The sequence below is a fragment of the Tubulanus polymorphus genome, chromosome 8 (assembly GCF_964204645.1).
Source record: "Tubulanus polymorphus chromosome 8, tnTubPoly1.2, whole genome shotgun sequence".
Lineage (NCBI taxonomy): Eukaryota > Metazoa > Nemertea > Palaeonemertea > Tubulaniformes > Tubulanidae > Tubulanus > Tubulanus polymorphus.
In genome coordinates, this window is record NC_134032.1 from 3,306,153 (window position 1) to 3,322,459 (window position 16,307).

General features: G+C 36.3%; 1 pseudogene; it reads left to right on the plus strand.

Moving 5' to 3' along the window:
- The first annotated feature begins 13,879 nt into the window (after nucleotides 1-13,879).
- On the plus strand, nucleotides 13,880-15,701 carry LOC141910033 (bifunctional 3'-5' exonuclease/ATP-dependent helicase WRN-like; annotated as a pseudogene).
- Nucleotides 15,702-16,307: the final 606 nt, after the last annotated feature.

Sequence of the window (16,307 nt, forward strand, 5' to 3'; positions counted from 1 at the left end):
GTTTTCTTTTTAAGAATATATCCATTTGAAGGCTGCAAAAACTAATCCATTTTACTAATCCATTGCTAACCGATATTCGTTCAGATCGCGAGTTCAGTTATTTTCAACTGGTTCCCGCGCTGCGCCCACCAGTCTATGTATTAATCAGATCAGATGCGTTGTTTCTCACCGATTATTATTGTTACCATATTTATTGCTGTGTATCAAAGTAAAATTTCATGCTCAAAATCACTTACAGCATATCAAAAAATGATGTTTAAAACATGACTACAAAATGCCTTGATCAATCACCTATGATCGGGTGGTAGGACATTCCAGATAAAAAGCGCACTCCATAGCGGCAATCAAACCCTGGCAAGGTCAAGTTCATGTTCAAATGCATTTCACGGAAAGCATGACAGGCTATGTACAGAGATCGAGAGAAAAAAACAAACATACAAAAGAAATTACAATTTCTAAACAAGCACAATTATAAAAAGAGAGAGAACATTAGCTTTCTGTGTGTGAGCAAAGCAAAGCTTCTCGCGAGCACCCAGTAAATAGTAGCAGCGGCAATTACCGTAGTTTTATTGAAGAATGTATTTTCTCTGAAACACCAGGCGTCATACCGACTTGACCGAATACGTGCGCCGTTATTCTAGTACACAGAAATTCCGCTATCGTTATTCGTAGGGGCAGCACTGGACGGTTCAGATCATCAAACAGAGCCTCGCTATTCTACTGTGGCATGCGAGGAATACAGATATCAAGTCAAACTTCGTCCATCTATAAATACCAGTTTGTCTAGAAAAATAATCGTAACAACGCGAAAGCTTGATTTCAGTAGAATATTCTTTTTAGATAATATTCTTTTATTCTTCCTTTAAGCAGTATATTGTATTGTATTAGCATCTAGACAGACTCGCTTGCCACATCAGGAATATCTAGTCAATCTGATTCTATTCCCCGAAGAATTTCAGAATAAACAGATCAATTATAACAACAGTACTAATACAGTAGACCGCACTCGCCACGGATCTCAAAGACCAATGAATTTCTCCCAATTTTATGTTTCAGCCGAAAATTCATCGCTGTAACGAGGGTGTTTCAGATAACCCGACCTGGTCTCTCTATACAAGAGACAATTAAAATGTGTACTAATTTCTGACTTTCATCGAAAACCTTTTATAATTCTGTTGATTATTATTATTATCATTATTACATATTTTCCAGAAATATGACGGTATGAATCTGCACACGCAGATTCTATGTATGTACTATACATCCAATTTTAAACTAAATCCTATCTTAAACTTCTACTTAAGGCGATCGGCAATCGATAACCGTGATACCGTGGAGTTACCGGCGATCCCCGAAACCTGGACGGAGCGCCCCTGATGTCGAACGTTTGCGAAGCTATCGTTTTGTGGCGCCCTCTTGTGGAGGACCATCTTCAATCTGTGTCGAATTACAACGGTTTATATCCAGGAATCGGAACGATTTTTTTTTTCAAACCAGGATGCTCCTTTATTGATTAAAAAATGATGGCCAAAACATGCTATTTTGTTAATTTCTTAATAAGGGTCATCGGGAAGGGTTTGTGTTGGTTTGAGCTTCGGCAGGAGGCAGTTTAACCCCGGGCCCTACAAGCAAGGATGCTTTGAGTCTGTGTACTCAAGTTGAAGAAATTTAACAATAATAGCATATAACGGCTATCATATTTGAATCTACATGTATTCTATTTGTATATATTACATCGAGTGAGAACAGAATTCCACGTTGGATAAGCGTACAAAATCAGCCAAGGCGCTGTTGGGAATCGACGGATTCGAAATGGCATCTCGGTGAAATAACCAATCCGAACTAGTTATAGCGTTGCAGGGGGGAAGACCTAGGAGTGACATGTCTGCCATGCGAGTCACGAGATGGGAACTTCAATTCACATATGACGCCCATAATTGAAGTCCAATAACTATCATGAAATGATAATCCCAAACGGTATTATCACTTGAACAAACAAACTTTTTGCCAGGTGCGGCGGGCTCAGAGACCGAAGCTAAAGTTAGTTACGATGAAATTCACATTGAATTTTTCGTAGTTGAGACGCTCAATTTATATGAAAAATTATATGAAAAATACAATAAAGACACTTTATACTGTCAACCCCCGAATACTGTCAATACCACCCAAATCGGTGCAGAACGATTTTGGCGGTATATCGAGGGGTTTTACTACATATTTCTATAGAAGTGTACATCGAGAAAACCTGGCGGTAGGCGGGGTGGCTGTTAATTGGAGGGCAGTATATCGGTGGTAGACTGCATGTATTTACAATACAGTATAGGGAAAAATTAGATGGCGGAAAAAGAGCAAAGTTCGGGGTTTCGAAATACCAATAACTGCGTGGTTATAGGGGGTAAGACGTGAAACGAGACCGTGTTTTACTATATAGAGCCGGTGCTTCAAAAATGATAAAATCCAAAATAACTGATATTGCTATTTCCCGTATAAACTGTAGTAGCGTTAATATCAATATTTCTTCTTTACGTATTTCTTCTTTACGTATCTTCTTTATCTTCTTTACGTTTAGCCTGAATTTGTTGCAGTTTTATTATCATAACTGTATTGAGAATAATAAACAACGCGATCGGTAAATGCTCTTTAAAAATTGGTTCGTAAACAGAAAAAGTCGACGAAAATAAAGTCCTCAATAATATCTGAATCACTTTTATTGGACACCATTTGAAGAGTATTTGTGCAGACATCCCGAAAAGAACAACTCTAGTAGTATCGAGATACGGACTGTGTAAATTGCTGCAGAAATTGCTACCATCAAACTACGTAGTTGTTAGTCGTCAAAAATCACAACATACAATTAGTAAGTTATGTTCGAACTGTTCAAATAAGAATTAGCAATAGCAAGTTAACGTTCATTTGATCATGTCGCGTTTCGTCGACATCGGTCTCGCATAAGTTTCAGAGCTGTTTTCCTAAACGTACCGTTTACGATACAGTACAGGAAAAAATTGGACGCAGAATTCAACATAGGAAAGAAAGCGCTGACAACTCGACCGAAATACCAATAATCATTTGGCAAAGGGGGTAAAGACGGGAAACCCCATCGTATGTAATGATATATCGAAGAGAAAGATCCGGGTGTCTCAAAAACGCTGAACACCAAAACAACCGATATCGCCATTTTCGTAGCCTTGATATCAATATTTCTATTCTTATCCTCACCTCCGTGTGAGGTGAAATCCTCTTTACGTTTAGCCTGAATTTGTCGCAGTTTTACTATCATAATTGTATTGGAAATGATTAGTAATATAACCGGTAGATATTCTTTGATAATCGGTCCGTAAACAGCCGAAATCATATTTTGTATAGTTTTCGATAATGTTCCTTTGTTTTCGCGGATGAACATTTGAATACGGTCCGAGCAGTCGTCCCAAAAATGATGAACTCCGTCGATTGTAGCGAAATAAGGCGCTTCGATCAGTCTACGAAGAATACGAAGCCTACAACTATCAGGACTTTGATTCGAAATTGTGTAATAGTTCGTTTCGCGAAAAATGGAAATATAATCGATAGAGTTCGTTGTACGACGACACCGACAGTTATCCAGTTACGTGTCATTTGGGATGCAGTGCGCGGAATACGCGATATCAGAAAGATCCACGGCATAGTCCCTATCTTACTGTAATTTGCGAGCACGTATTCTCCTTGTATCATCAGCGCTAGTATAATGCGTACCGGTCCTTGTATCCCGCGCCATATTAAAAACACAATGTCCATAACAGCCAAACAGCGTAGAAGATAATAAGAAATGTGAGTCGAACTCAATATCTTTAAAGTAACGACGACCAAAATGTTCAACAGAATGCCGAGTATCATGACGGCGAGGGACGCGATTCGCGTAGATACCTCGAATGTAATGTGGAACGTTCTGACCTTACATTTATGTTCCGATGAGACATCGGGTGGAGTCGTTGAGTTACCGTCCATAGGAGCGGATCATGCCGCGGTCCGATCTACGCGACGTAGAAAAATATTGTGTCTAGTGTCGACCAAAACCTAATTAACGCTGCCTATATCAGTATCGCGAATCATAAAAACGATAATACGCTATTTTGCGACCTGACTTGAGATTTTTTGTAACGGCTGTCGAACATTAACTATTCTATATGCCACTAATTGATGATGTACAGGTATGCACGTGTCGAGATATCTGTACTATAAGAGTAACGGCGAAACTTAGTCAATGGTTGGCGCGGTCTGTGCGCTTTGGATTACCAAGTTTTTGGTACAAAATGAAAGATACAGGTCGTGTGTATGTTCGACGAGCATTTATCTCAACAGGAGAGGTTGGATATAGCAGCGCTGCGCGTTGATTCTAAGATCAATCCGTTTAGGTAGTTTTAAAAGATGATGTAGCCAATTGGCACCGCAATGACTGCGCTTATAAAATCCACAGCTCGGCGAAAACATTTTGAAAATCGGTTGTTAATTAAGATTTTTACGATATCGTTGCATCTCCCAAGATTTTTAGTATGTTACGCAATGAATATATTTTATAAATCACATATTTTATATGTTCCTGACGGTAAATGCGAATAAAATATCCAGTTTTGAGTAGATGAAGTGTTGATGAACGCCCGGATTACATTCCGAAGAATGCGGAATAACGCGGATTCAGATTAAATGCCCCAAAAACTTACAAAAATACGATATTTATATTCATCCTACAATATGGCCGATCATGGTCAGGACATCTATCACATGGACGGACTTTTTCAAGAAATGCTGATCATTAGGTAAATTGTTAATTTTCTCGTAACATAAATCAGTTAGAAATTACAAGGACGCTGTTCATTTACTATACGAATACACAGAATTCCAGAAAAAAATAAATCTCAAGAATACGCGAATCCCGAACTACCAACTCCACACCGCTTTTTACCAATAAAGATAGTTGTACAAATCGCAGCCGTTTTTTCGAATTTCTCACGATTTCGTTGAATGTTTTGATAGTGAACTTTTATAGATAGCTAAATCGAAAATAAAAACAGAAATAACCCCCCCCCCCAAAAAAAAAAATCCTTTTTAATGAATGTGGGCAACGTAGAAATATTAGATTATTTTCTAGCGATGTGTTTGCCTGAATTCCGGGTTCTGGATCCGTAGTCTACTCTTTACGAGTTTTCAGCACTTATCAATCCATACGTCATACGTTACTCAATCGTAAACAAACGATTCAGAAAACTGTATTTCTTTTATTTGATATCATTTGAATCCGTTTGAATCAAATCCATGCAAAGACAAAAATTATGCAGCTTACGACTCCAGAGTCGATGACTCCGAATTTCGAGCGAGGTTGCAGCTTGTGACTCCGAATCAATGACTCCAAATTTCACGTAAAGTTGTGAATGTTGCGGCTTGTTACTCCAGAGTCAATGATTCCAAATATTTGTGAATATGGGTTATATTTGTATCTAGACGTGGTACCACTGGTGGTCTAATTTAGAATTTGGATTCCGCGAAGTCATTAGAAATGCCAGCAATTTTCCGGTATTGATATCGTATCAGGTGTCCACATGAGTTTATCTGTGAAATGTAAAGAGTAATATGTAATATCTACACAGGTATGAATGAAGAGAAATATACAATTTTCACCGAACAAGTTCTATGAATATATGAAATATATATGAATAGATGCTTTCGGACCGAAGTGTCAGATGATACCGGAGCATGTTTCAGCTCGAATATGAATTATCAAGTCTATACACGCTCGTAGAGTTTCATTTTGCGCAGTGACAAGTAGAAAAGAACAATTATATAAACACTTAAATATCAATAAACACTTAAATATCAAATATCAATCATTTCATCACCCCCTAATTCATCTTTAAACTTTCCAGGAATGTTCTTATTATCATTGCTAAATAATTCATGATCTTTTGGATAATTGCTAAATTCAAAATGATGTTTTAATGTTTTAAGTCTTTTTTATGATATTTGTCTTGATTTTTAGTATGTACGCATCAGTATTTTTTAGGATTAATGGGAACCCAGAATTGAATGTTCCGTCATCTGTCGATAAATCATAAACATAATCTGATGGGTTATATATTTCAAATAAATCTTCAGTTAATTCTTTTTCTACATGCCTTAAATTAAAACAATTTGGTTAGATTTAATTTATTCAATGCATAATATGTTTAATCCTGATACAGCAACTTTTCCTTTTTGTGCAAATCTTATTACTGGAGAACTCGTAAATTTCTTCCGTCCATCTGCAGCATAGAATCCAATGAAGAACATTTTCTTAAATTATATTTAGCATTTAAAGAGCATATGTCATCAAAATGGAATATTTTATAAAATTCATTTTCAAATGTGATGTATTCACAAATATCAAATATGGAATTGGTTTGAATTTTAGTTCAGCCATTACTGAGAAACATGACTATTAAATCGGCAATTTCAGCGCGTGCTCACTGTTTTTGTTTATCTTAGCAGGTGCGTGTTTCTGACGTCATCTCTAACAAACGCACGCGGCTTCCAGTCATTTCACTAGACATTTCATGTGATATTTTATCGTTTTGTGAGTGATTTGAATTACTAAACTCTTTCCATTGTATAGTGTTGCTACCGTTGTATATAATATGATAATCGTATATCAGTGAGTAGCGCTGTAGGTCAGTGAATACGGTGAACAAATGGTGTTTATTTTATCAATCAGACGTAGGCTTCGCGTACTGACCCGCACATGTGCTTGTGTTGATTGTCATGGTTAACATCATAAATAGCGCCACCCGTGGTTTGATTATGAACTATACGTACGGAGTGAAGGACTATTCCGCTAACTATTACGGCTAATTCGTGCTCATTTTTTCAATAAGTCACATTTCAGGGGCCAGTTGCTCAAAGGTTGTTTAAGTCTTAAACAGTCGTTAAATTGCTAAACGAGTCGTTAAAAATTAAACAGTCGTTATTTCCGGTTGTTCAAAGATTTAACGGTCGGTTAAATCACTTAAACGACCGTTATAGTTAAACGGTCCAAGGTAGGTTGTTTATCTCACCTAACGACTCGTTAAATCAACAAAAATGGCCGACGACATAGGTTGCTTTCTTCCAAATTTTCAAAATGAAAGACATTTTAGACATAATTTTGAGCAATATGGGAATTCACTGATGATCAATTGCGGCAAAGATTCAGATTTGGTCGGCATGGTCTGGAATTCATCAAAAACCTAGTCGGAGACGATATGAACAGGGCAACTCACCGTAATCATTCAATTAGTGTTTCAAACCAGATTCTGATAGGACTCCGATTTCTCGCCTGCGGTTCATTCTTGGAAGTGGTTGGTGATGGTTTTGGTGTGCATAAGAGTACAGTTTCACGTATTGTACAGCGGTTCGTAAATAGTATTTGCGAACACGCCGATGAATTCATTAAATGGCCGGCAGTCGACGATTTGAATGACCTGAAGAGAGGCTTTTATGATCTGGCCGGATTTCCGAACGTTGTTGGTGCCGTCGACTGTACGCACATTGGCATTCAGGCTCCAACAGAAAATGAGCCAGCTTTCGTCAACAGAAAGAGCTTTCATAGCATCAATGTTCAGGCAATATGTGATCACAAAGGTAAAATATTGCTCCCAGTTAATGTTTTGTTTCTCCCGTAATTTATATATTTCCGGGTACTTGCGACTAGATGCAGCAAGCAACAGTTTTATCTCAGTCTTAGCATTACAGTAGAAGGCGCTACTATACAGTCCCTAATCTTCCCCGCTTCAATACTGGTTCGAATCCCAAGATAGGTCTACCATCATGAAGCATACCCTACTTATGTTTGTGTCAAACTTAACCCTCAGTCATTATACGTAAAAAATGTCTATTAGTAGGCCTATTGATCACGCTGTTTTTCTTCTTTCCAACAAGATTTACCAACATCATTGCAAAATGGCCTGGATCGACTCATGATAGTCATATATTCCGATCATCTCCAATCTGCAGGTATGAATGTCTCCGTCTCACTTGAACTATGTGTTCGCCCTCCCTTGTTTCTGTAATTTATGAACTATAAAAATAACCTTTTCACAGAGATCAATTCTTGCATATTCTAAAGTGTTACGTTATTGGAAAAACCAGAAGGAAAATAATTTTCCCATGAGTCGAAATCTAAGAAAAAGTCCATTTGACTGAGAATTGCTATCAATCATTGGAATCTTTTCTTATTGAAGCTTAGAACCATTCACCATCTATAACTCACAACTTGATTTAGGGATGGCTGATTTTTTCTTTCCTAGATATTTGGAAGCACATCCTGATTCCACATTCTACACGCAGAAATAAGAATGATACCCGGACGTGTCTGTAAGATCGTTTTGTGCTGTGCCATACTACACAACATAGCTATACAGTTAAATGAACCAGAGCCCGCAGATGTCGTCGACGAAATGGAGTTTGGTGACGTCTTTGCACCACCAAATGTTGATGGCGTGGCATTCAGAGCCAAATTTGCGACCAGGCATTTCAATGACTAAAATCAATCTAATCATGGGAAAAATTTTTAATAAAATTGAAAAAAACATTAAATCATACGTTGTATTGGATAATTATAAACATGAAACGGAATCTTTAAATTATTCTTCTAATTTCCTAATTTCAAGACGTATTTTTTGTTTTTGGAGTTCTGCCACTTCTTTCTGGACAACCAGCAACTCGCACTGAAGCTGCAATCGGTCATCAGTGGTAAACTTCCTCCGTTTTGGCAGTTTTGCGACTACTGACTCCGGCAGCGTAGGTGTCAGCTTCTTTTGCTCCTCTGTAACTTTCGGCTCTGGTTCCGAATTGCTGTCAATCAGCGATTGTAATTCATAAGCATCTGAAAATGAGAAATCAACCCAATGAGTAAGATGAGGTAATAAAAAGCTGATTGACATAGAATTGAATTGGACCGAGCCAAATTCCAAATCCGTAACCGCAATTTAGGTACACCCTCCACTAGTTGTTTTAGGTTCTTCTTAAACTTTGCTGTACATGACTGTCATGTTGCCTAAGTTAACAGTTATAATGGCCGGAATCTAGCATTGATTTTCATATCAGACATTGAGAAAGTATGTAAAGGTAAGCATTTAAAAAATCATTTAAAAAAGTCCAGAGGGCTTTAATTAGCTCTTATAGGCCTATGTGCGAACTAAATCACAGTCACTAGAAGCCGGTCTGAAGGTCGTTGGCTAGAAACCAAAACAAAAGCAGACGATTGAAAATATGTTACCAAATTAGACCCAAAAATCATTAAAAGCCCTTTTAATAGTATTTGAATAAAATGATACACGATAGATTAACTCACCAATAGTTGTTAAATCGCTCAAAAAGGTAGTTTCCACACCACCTTCTATTCCAAAAAAGGTTGGATTCCCTCGCTCTTCTTGGATGGCAATAATCTCGTTGATAACTGGTGCTGGCTGAGTAGGTGCAGGTCCTCCTCCAGTTTTCCGGCTCTCCCGCTGATAGCCTCCTACTGTGGCCTTGGCAGTTACACAAAGCTGCCGCCACTTTTCCTTTACAGCAGCAGGTGTCCTCTCACAAATTCCAAGAGAACTCACCGACTTACTTATCTCCACCCACTTATCATGTTTTTCCGATTTGTAACACTGTTAGTGAAGCTGCTGGTCAATAAATCGTAGTTTTCTCTCACTAGGCTAGTTAACAGATCGATTTCTTTTACACTGAAGTTAGTTTTTCTTTTATTTCTAATGTTTTGTTGAGCAGGTTTAACTGACACAGATTCCATGTTTGCAGTCATTTTGATTTTGAAAATGAGGCTAAACACTGTTTAGGACTTAACTACTAGTTTAAAAAAAGATAACGACTCGTTAGTTAACCAAAGGCTTAAACAGTCTTTGAGCAACCGATCTAAACAGTCGTTAAAAACGAGTGTTTAAGTAACGACTCGTTAGGGATTTTAACCAGTCGTTAGTCTTAACGACTGGTTAAAATTAGACAACCTTTGAGCAACCGGCCCCAGGTCTTTACATGTATGCTTAAGTTTCTTTTGAATAAGAAATCGCAAAAAGTATAATTTTGATGGCATTTGCCCTTTAATACATAATCTGGCACTATCGTTTCTTTGGTTGAAGTATTACTTTTGACTATTGCATGAATATAGAATTCAACATTATATTTAATTGCAAAATCTTTAGGATAATTCACAAGTATTCTATAAACTGCTGTTGATTTCATAATATCTATGATTTTAGATATTTTATTTTGAAAAACTTCTTCAAAATATCTTTAATTCTTTCTAATAATTTCAAATTTTGATATCATAAATACCAACAATATTTATTGCCTCCAACATAATTATACACACCTGCTGAACCATCTCCCATAAAGAATCCTTTGATAAAATATTATTTTTCTTCGAATGTTTCAGGTTCTATGTTATAAATATTATCAATTATTTCATCAAATTACCTATGATTCATTCTTGGATAAAATCTTTTATCCAATTATTCATCTCCAATTTTTATATCAGTTGGTTTTATTTCATCACCATTTCGTTTAATTAAACTATGATCTTCAGTAACATCTACAAACCCTAATTTAGTTCTAACTCTCTAAATCTTCTTATTCGTTTTATGTCTAATAATATTCTTTAATTTGTTCAATCCATTTTTTGTCCAAACATCCATTAATTCATTTATTTGTATTAATTCTTTTTCACCATATGAAATATAACGTTCATTGTGTTTAGGAATTATTTCTGAAATTCCTCTAATTAACATTTGATTATTATATTTTAATGAAATTGGGGTGTCACCTGTTCAAGAATCAAAATATAATATTTCAATATGCTTTTCCCAAAAAGTGGTTGTAAAACATTATAATAAAAATCTACATTATTAATTTTGATATTTCTTAAACAGTTGAACCTATGAATATTGGTTTATTAAATTTCATTGACTTTCTTTTTAGTTTTACTGCCGTTAAATAATCTTCAAATCGTTTATTTCCTAAGTGTCTAGGTGTTGGGAGAGTTCTCGGTCCAACACCACGGTGTTTCGGGCTCACTCCACTGACAGGCGATGGGAATGAGGAAGCGAGCGAGGAGGACTGTATATGTTCTCGGACAGAAGCAAGGCAAAGGCCGGGCAGAAGCAGAAGCCAGGCGGGTCGACAAGGCAGAAGCAAAGCCAGGCGGGTCACCAGGCAGAAGCAAAATTAGTGAGTCGGCCAGAGTCACGTTCCCTTGTTGAAGCAGCAAGGCAGAGTCTTGAACTATGTCTTCATTTAATTCATTTCCTTTGTCCATTAAAAATTGCTTTTTGTCATATATTTCTTTTCTCTCAGTTAATTGTTTATTCAACGATTCAAAATCCCCATAAATTACAAATGGCACTATATTTTTAAATTTATAATTCGTAAATTTAAATTTATAACCTTTTTCTGCTGTTGGCATTATTAATTTACAAAAATCTTTATTTTCACACAATTCTTTATGTTTTAATAATGCATTCTCCGTCATAAATTTAGATAAACATTTTCTACATAGATAAATTTTATGATGGTGATCACTTTCTGTTCGAAAGAATAAATCTATTTGTTTTAACCACATATAATGTTCATTTTCGTCTTTTTTGTAATATCACAAATCTATTACATTTTCATCATCATAATATTCTGTTAAATATAAAGCGTCTAATTTATGATCTTTAATATTTTCACCTATTGTCTCTGGTAATTGCATTAATTCGAATACATTTATTTTTAAATCATTAACTTTTTCTATTTTAGGAATCATTTTTATAGTTACTGGATATTGACCAATTTTATATAATGTTTCAAATTTCCGATAATCTGTTATTCTAAAAACATTTTCCTGAGTTGGATGTAAACAACTAATAATTGACCATAGAAAACATTCGTTATCTTCAATTTGAACATTTAGTACTGCTTTTGTTGTAAATGGTTATTTAATATAAGATGATGCTTTAATATCCTTTTCTGTTGTAAAGTTTGAATTATTTGAAAACATTGTATTACTTTTTGATGTTTTATTCCTTTTTGTATTGTAAATATTTAAATCTAAAAATATAACTTCATTCAATGTTAAACCAGAACCCTCAACATATCTTTCCTCAATGTGACGTTTAAATTCATTAAATATTTTTTCTAATTTCTCTTTTGTTTGTGTTTTTGAAATTATTTCTTCAGAATGTGTTTGAATATTATACTCCATTTTTAGTTCTGATTACATAAAACTTACTTTTCCAGAAATAATAATTTTTGGATATTCAGCTTCTGTCATAAGGTCCATTATTTTTTCCATTATTTCAATATATTTGCTATAATCTTCTATTGTTGATCCTTAAAAAAATGTAAATATAATAGCTGCTGGTCCAATTTTACTACGTAATGTTTCTAAAATTTCAATTGTATCTTTTATTTCTAGTGAATCGATATAATTTCTAACATTTTCCATATACGGTTTATTTGAAAATGATTTCGTTTTTGAAGCTGGTTTTTTACTTGTTGAGGTTTATCATCAAAATATTCTGTTCCTAAAATATTTCTTCTTAAATTTTGTTGGTGTTTTTGTGATACGAGATGTCTTTTATTATTCCTTTTTACTATAAATTCATTACAAACTTCACATTTTATTTCGTCTTTTTTCATATCATTTAATCGTTCTTTTCTTTCATTGGAATTTTCTGGAGTCTCAACATCTATTTCATGTTTTTATGATTTGCATTTTTTTTCATGTCCAGATTTTTTAGATTTATCGATGAATTTTTTACAATATGGACAATAATATTGATTTTTATTGAATTAAATATTTTCTGTTTGGTTTTCACGGTCCACCATTTACAAGGAAAAAAGTAACTTGTGGTGATGAGTGATGTGCCGACCTCTCGACCTCTGATCTGAAAGCCCACTTCTCCAATCACTAACGCGGCAAGTGCGCGACATTGTTTCCGATTCGATTGAATTGTTTACTAAAAATGTCTTCGTTACTCGATAAAAATCAATACGCGATTTAATAAGATTTTAATATTTCGCATACTACCTTGCTTGCCAGGGCTTGTTTGCCTCCCGCCGAAGGTTGCGTTAATTACATAATCGAGTCGAATGAGATCGTCGAGTCCAGAAATCATGACCTTGACAATAGCATCGATTAAGGTTGTTGAGTGCCATTACGCGGTTAATTTAGTGAAACTGGCAAAATAGCATAATTGAGTCCCGCGCACACATCGCAGCTGAACAAAATCAGAGCAACAGTGTGCGTACCTTTTTCATTGTATGACGTCATAAATCAACGGCCAGAAATGGTAGGTTCTTTATTTCAAGAGGGATAATTCCCTAAAAAAAATCCTTGACCTTCCACAGTGACTAGGTTGGAACACGAGAATAAAATAACGGACAAAAATGCCGATAACCTTAAGATACGCCTTAAGCTGGACTCGAACTTGCGACCTCCAGCGCGCGCCAGACGAGCACGCTAATCACTCGAACATATACCAGCATTGACGGACGAAGTTTGTAAGTTTGTCTGGCGATTGAAGTGACTGATGACCAGTCAGGTGAAGCGACTTGGTGCATGATTACTGTTGGCCGTTTCTATGGTCCGCTCATTCTGTGGTTACTGCAATACCTTATCGGCCCTAAACCCTCTCTGATTTCGAGTCGCCCATTGTAAGAAATCCAAATAATATAGTTTTTGTACTCTGAAGTTCAAGTATTTCCATCCTCCCTTTGCAGGGACTCGAACCTGATGTCATCGCTACACTCAGCCACGGCACGAACCCCTGCCATAAACGACCATGTGCGCAGTTACATGCGCACTATCCGAACGAAAACTGGCGGCACCAATCAGATTGCTCGTTGTATAATGGCTTTGGCAATCAATTCCAATATGGATTCCGGTTCGTCTCTGAGTAAATTCGAACTACAAATATTTGAAGAAATCTGTCGTAGTTTCGGTTTGGAAAGTTTATCGAGTCATCAGATGTTGTGTTTGATAACTGTTTCACGCGATAGAAATGACGTTTTTGTATCAACGAAGACAGGGTCCGGCAATATCTTATCAAGCCTTGCCACTCTTCGATTCTAATTGTATCTCCGTTAATCAGTATAATGGAAGAACAGTGTAAATATCTGAAAAGTCTTGGGTTTTCTGCATCTTACATCGGACATGCAGAAGAAGAGAACCGGAAAATATTGCTTGGTGAATACCAGTTCGTGTTCTGTTGTCCGGAGACACTATTGGCAAAGAGTTGTTGGAGGAACATGGTTTCATCGGCGTTGTATTTAGAACGATTAATTGCTATCGTTGTAGATGAGGCACACACTGTCCTTGGGTGGTAAGAAAATGTCAATCAGTCTTTTCTCTGTTGTTGTCTCTCTTAAACGAAGTCCGAAAATGTTCTTTTTTATTAGGCCTATTTATTTTGTTCTATATTTTGGCTCTCCAATATTTTCAGGGGCGATTCTAGTAAAACCGAAGCCTTCCGTGCATGGTTCAACCACATCGGTGAGCTACGGAGTCTTTCTCCAGGTAAGCTGAAGTAGTAGACTTTTATTGTCTATTCCTCGTTGCATTCTGTTAGGTTCTTTGACTTCGATTTAAATTTTTCAATACAGGTGTTCCGGTCATTGCATTTACTGCAACCACTAGTAATAGAACTCGGCGACCGATAAGGAGAAATCTCTGTATCAATTCGAACGCTATTGAAATTGTTGATTCTCCGGACCGGGAAAACGTTAAACTTTCAGTTTTAAAGGTAATTGACTTGATGTTTAAAATTGTTGCAGAGAATGAAAAATTTCAACAAAATAAGTTCTTACTGAAGTCTCTCAATCGATCACTTTGAAAATTTGGTGGTATTTGTAATATTTAATATGTTATGATAACTTTCTTTTACAGAGATCCTGCAAGGACCCGAACTCTGTTGCGTTTGGTTGGCTGGTGGATTGGATTCATGACCTTCAACATAATTGTCCTCGTGTGATTATATTCTGCCAGTCAATCATGGAAACTGCGAAGGTCTATGATGATTTGGAGGTCAAAGTTGGACACCGTCACATAAATATGTATCATAGCTGTACACCAGATCCAGTAAAGGAAATTATTGGAAAAGACATGTCCGACTCTGATGAATCCATCAGAGTACTGATCTGCACATCCGCCGCAGGAATGGGGGTGAATTTCCGTGGAGTTCACAACGTTGTAAATTTTGGCCCACCATACGATGTCGATATGTTCCTCCAAATGTTAGGTCGAGCCGGTCGCGATGGTAAATAGTCAGATCATATACTCATTTATAACGGACGGCAACTGAATTAAAAAAGTGGACCATTTAATGACGAAAAACATAAAAAACTATACCGAATGTAGACGTGAACACTCAATGAAATCTTATGACACCGAAGTCATACAAAAAATCAAACATTTTTGCTGTGATATATGTTGTGAATCGTGTGAATGTGAAAGTGTTGATTGCAAGTCAACTCATCCGGCTAAAGTCTCAGAGTCTCCTTCCGAACGTGAAAAGCAGCGTACTTGCACAAAAAGTAACATCGATGAACTAAAGAATCGTCTTCAGGCGTATGATTGTGATTCATCAACAAATGATATTACAGTGGACGTGCAAAACTTTTCAAACTCTGTCATCGACTCAATTATAAAAAAAGTTCCCATATATATGCGATGAAGATGATATTTTGACAATTGTGGAGTTTGGACATTTGATCAAGCCATTTATTGCTTACAATGCATTTCAGACATTTTCGACGAGTTATACGTGAATTTTTATGTATAGATTTTGTAATTTCGAATGCTCAAATAAATTATTTTGTTCCTTTTACATTATTGTTATATGCCTTATGTATTTAAGAAAGCCTGTTCAGCATTTCAATCATTATCATGTTTGTACGTCGTTTGAATCTAGGTTCCCCACGACTAACCCAATTGGATTGTTCATTCAACCTCACGAAGGGACCACGGCCTTTGAAGTGTTGCCCGCACACACTGTAAGCAGCCAACATGACTCAAACCCGATTGATCATGAATGCAACGACATCACACCTTTTATCCCACTGAGCTACCGATTGAGATAAAGAAAATGAAATAAAGATGAATAATTAAAATATGTTTAAAACATATCATCCACTTATATTACCGGCTTAAAGAAAGGACAATATCATAAGACAAGCACGAACCAGAACTTGTTGCTGGGTCAATACGACTAGTTAACAAAGCATTCTCATAGAACACTATATACAGTGGAACATTGTTTCAACGAATTTCTAGGCACCAG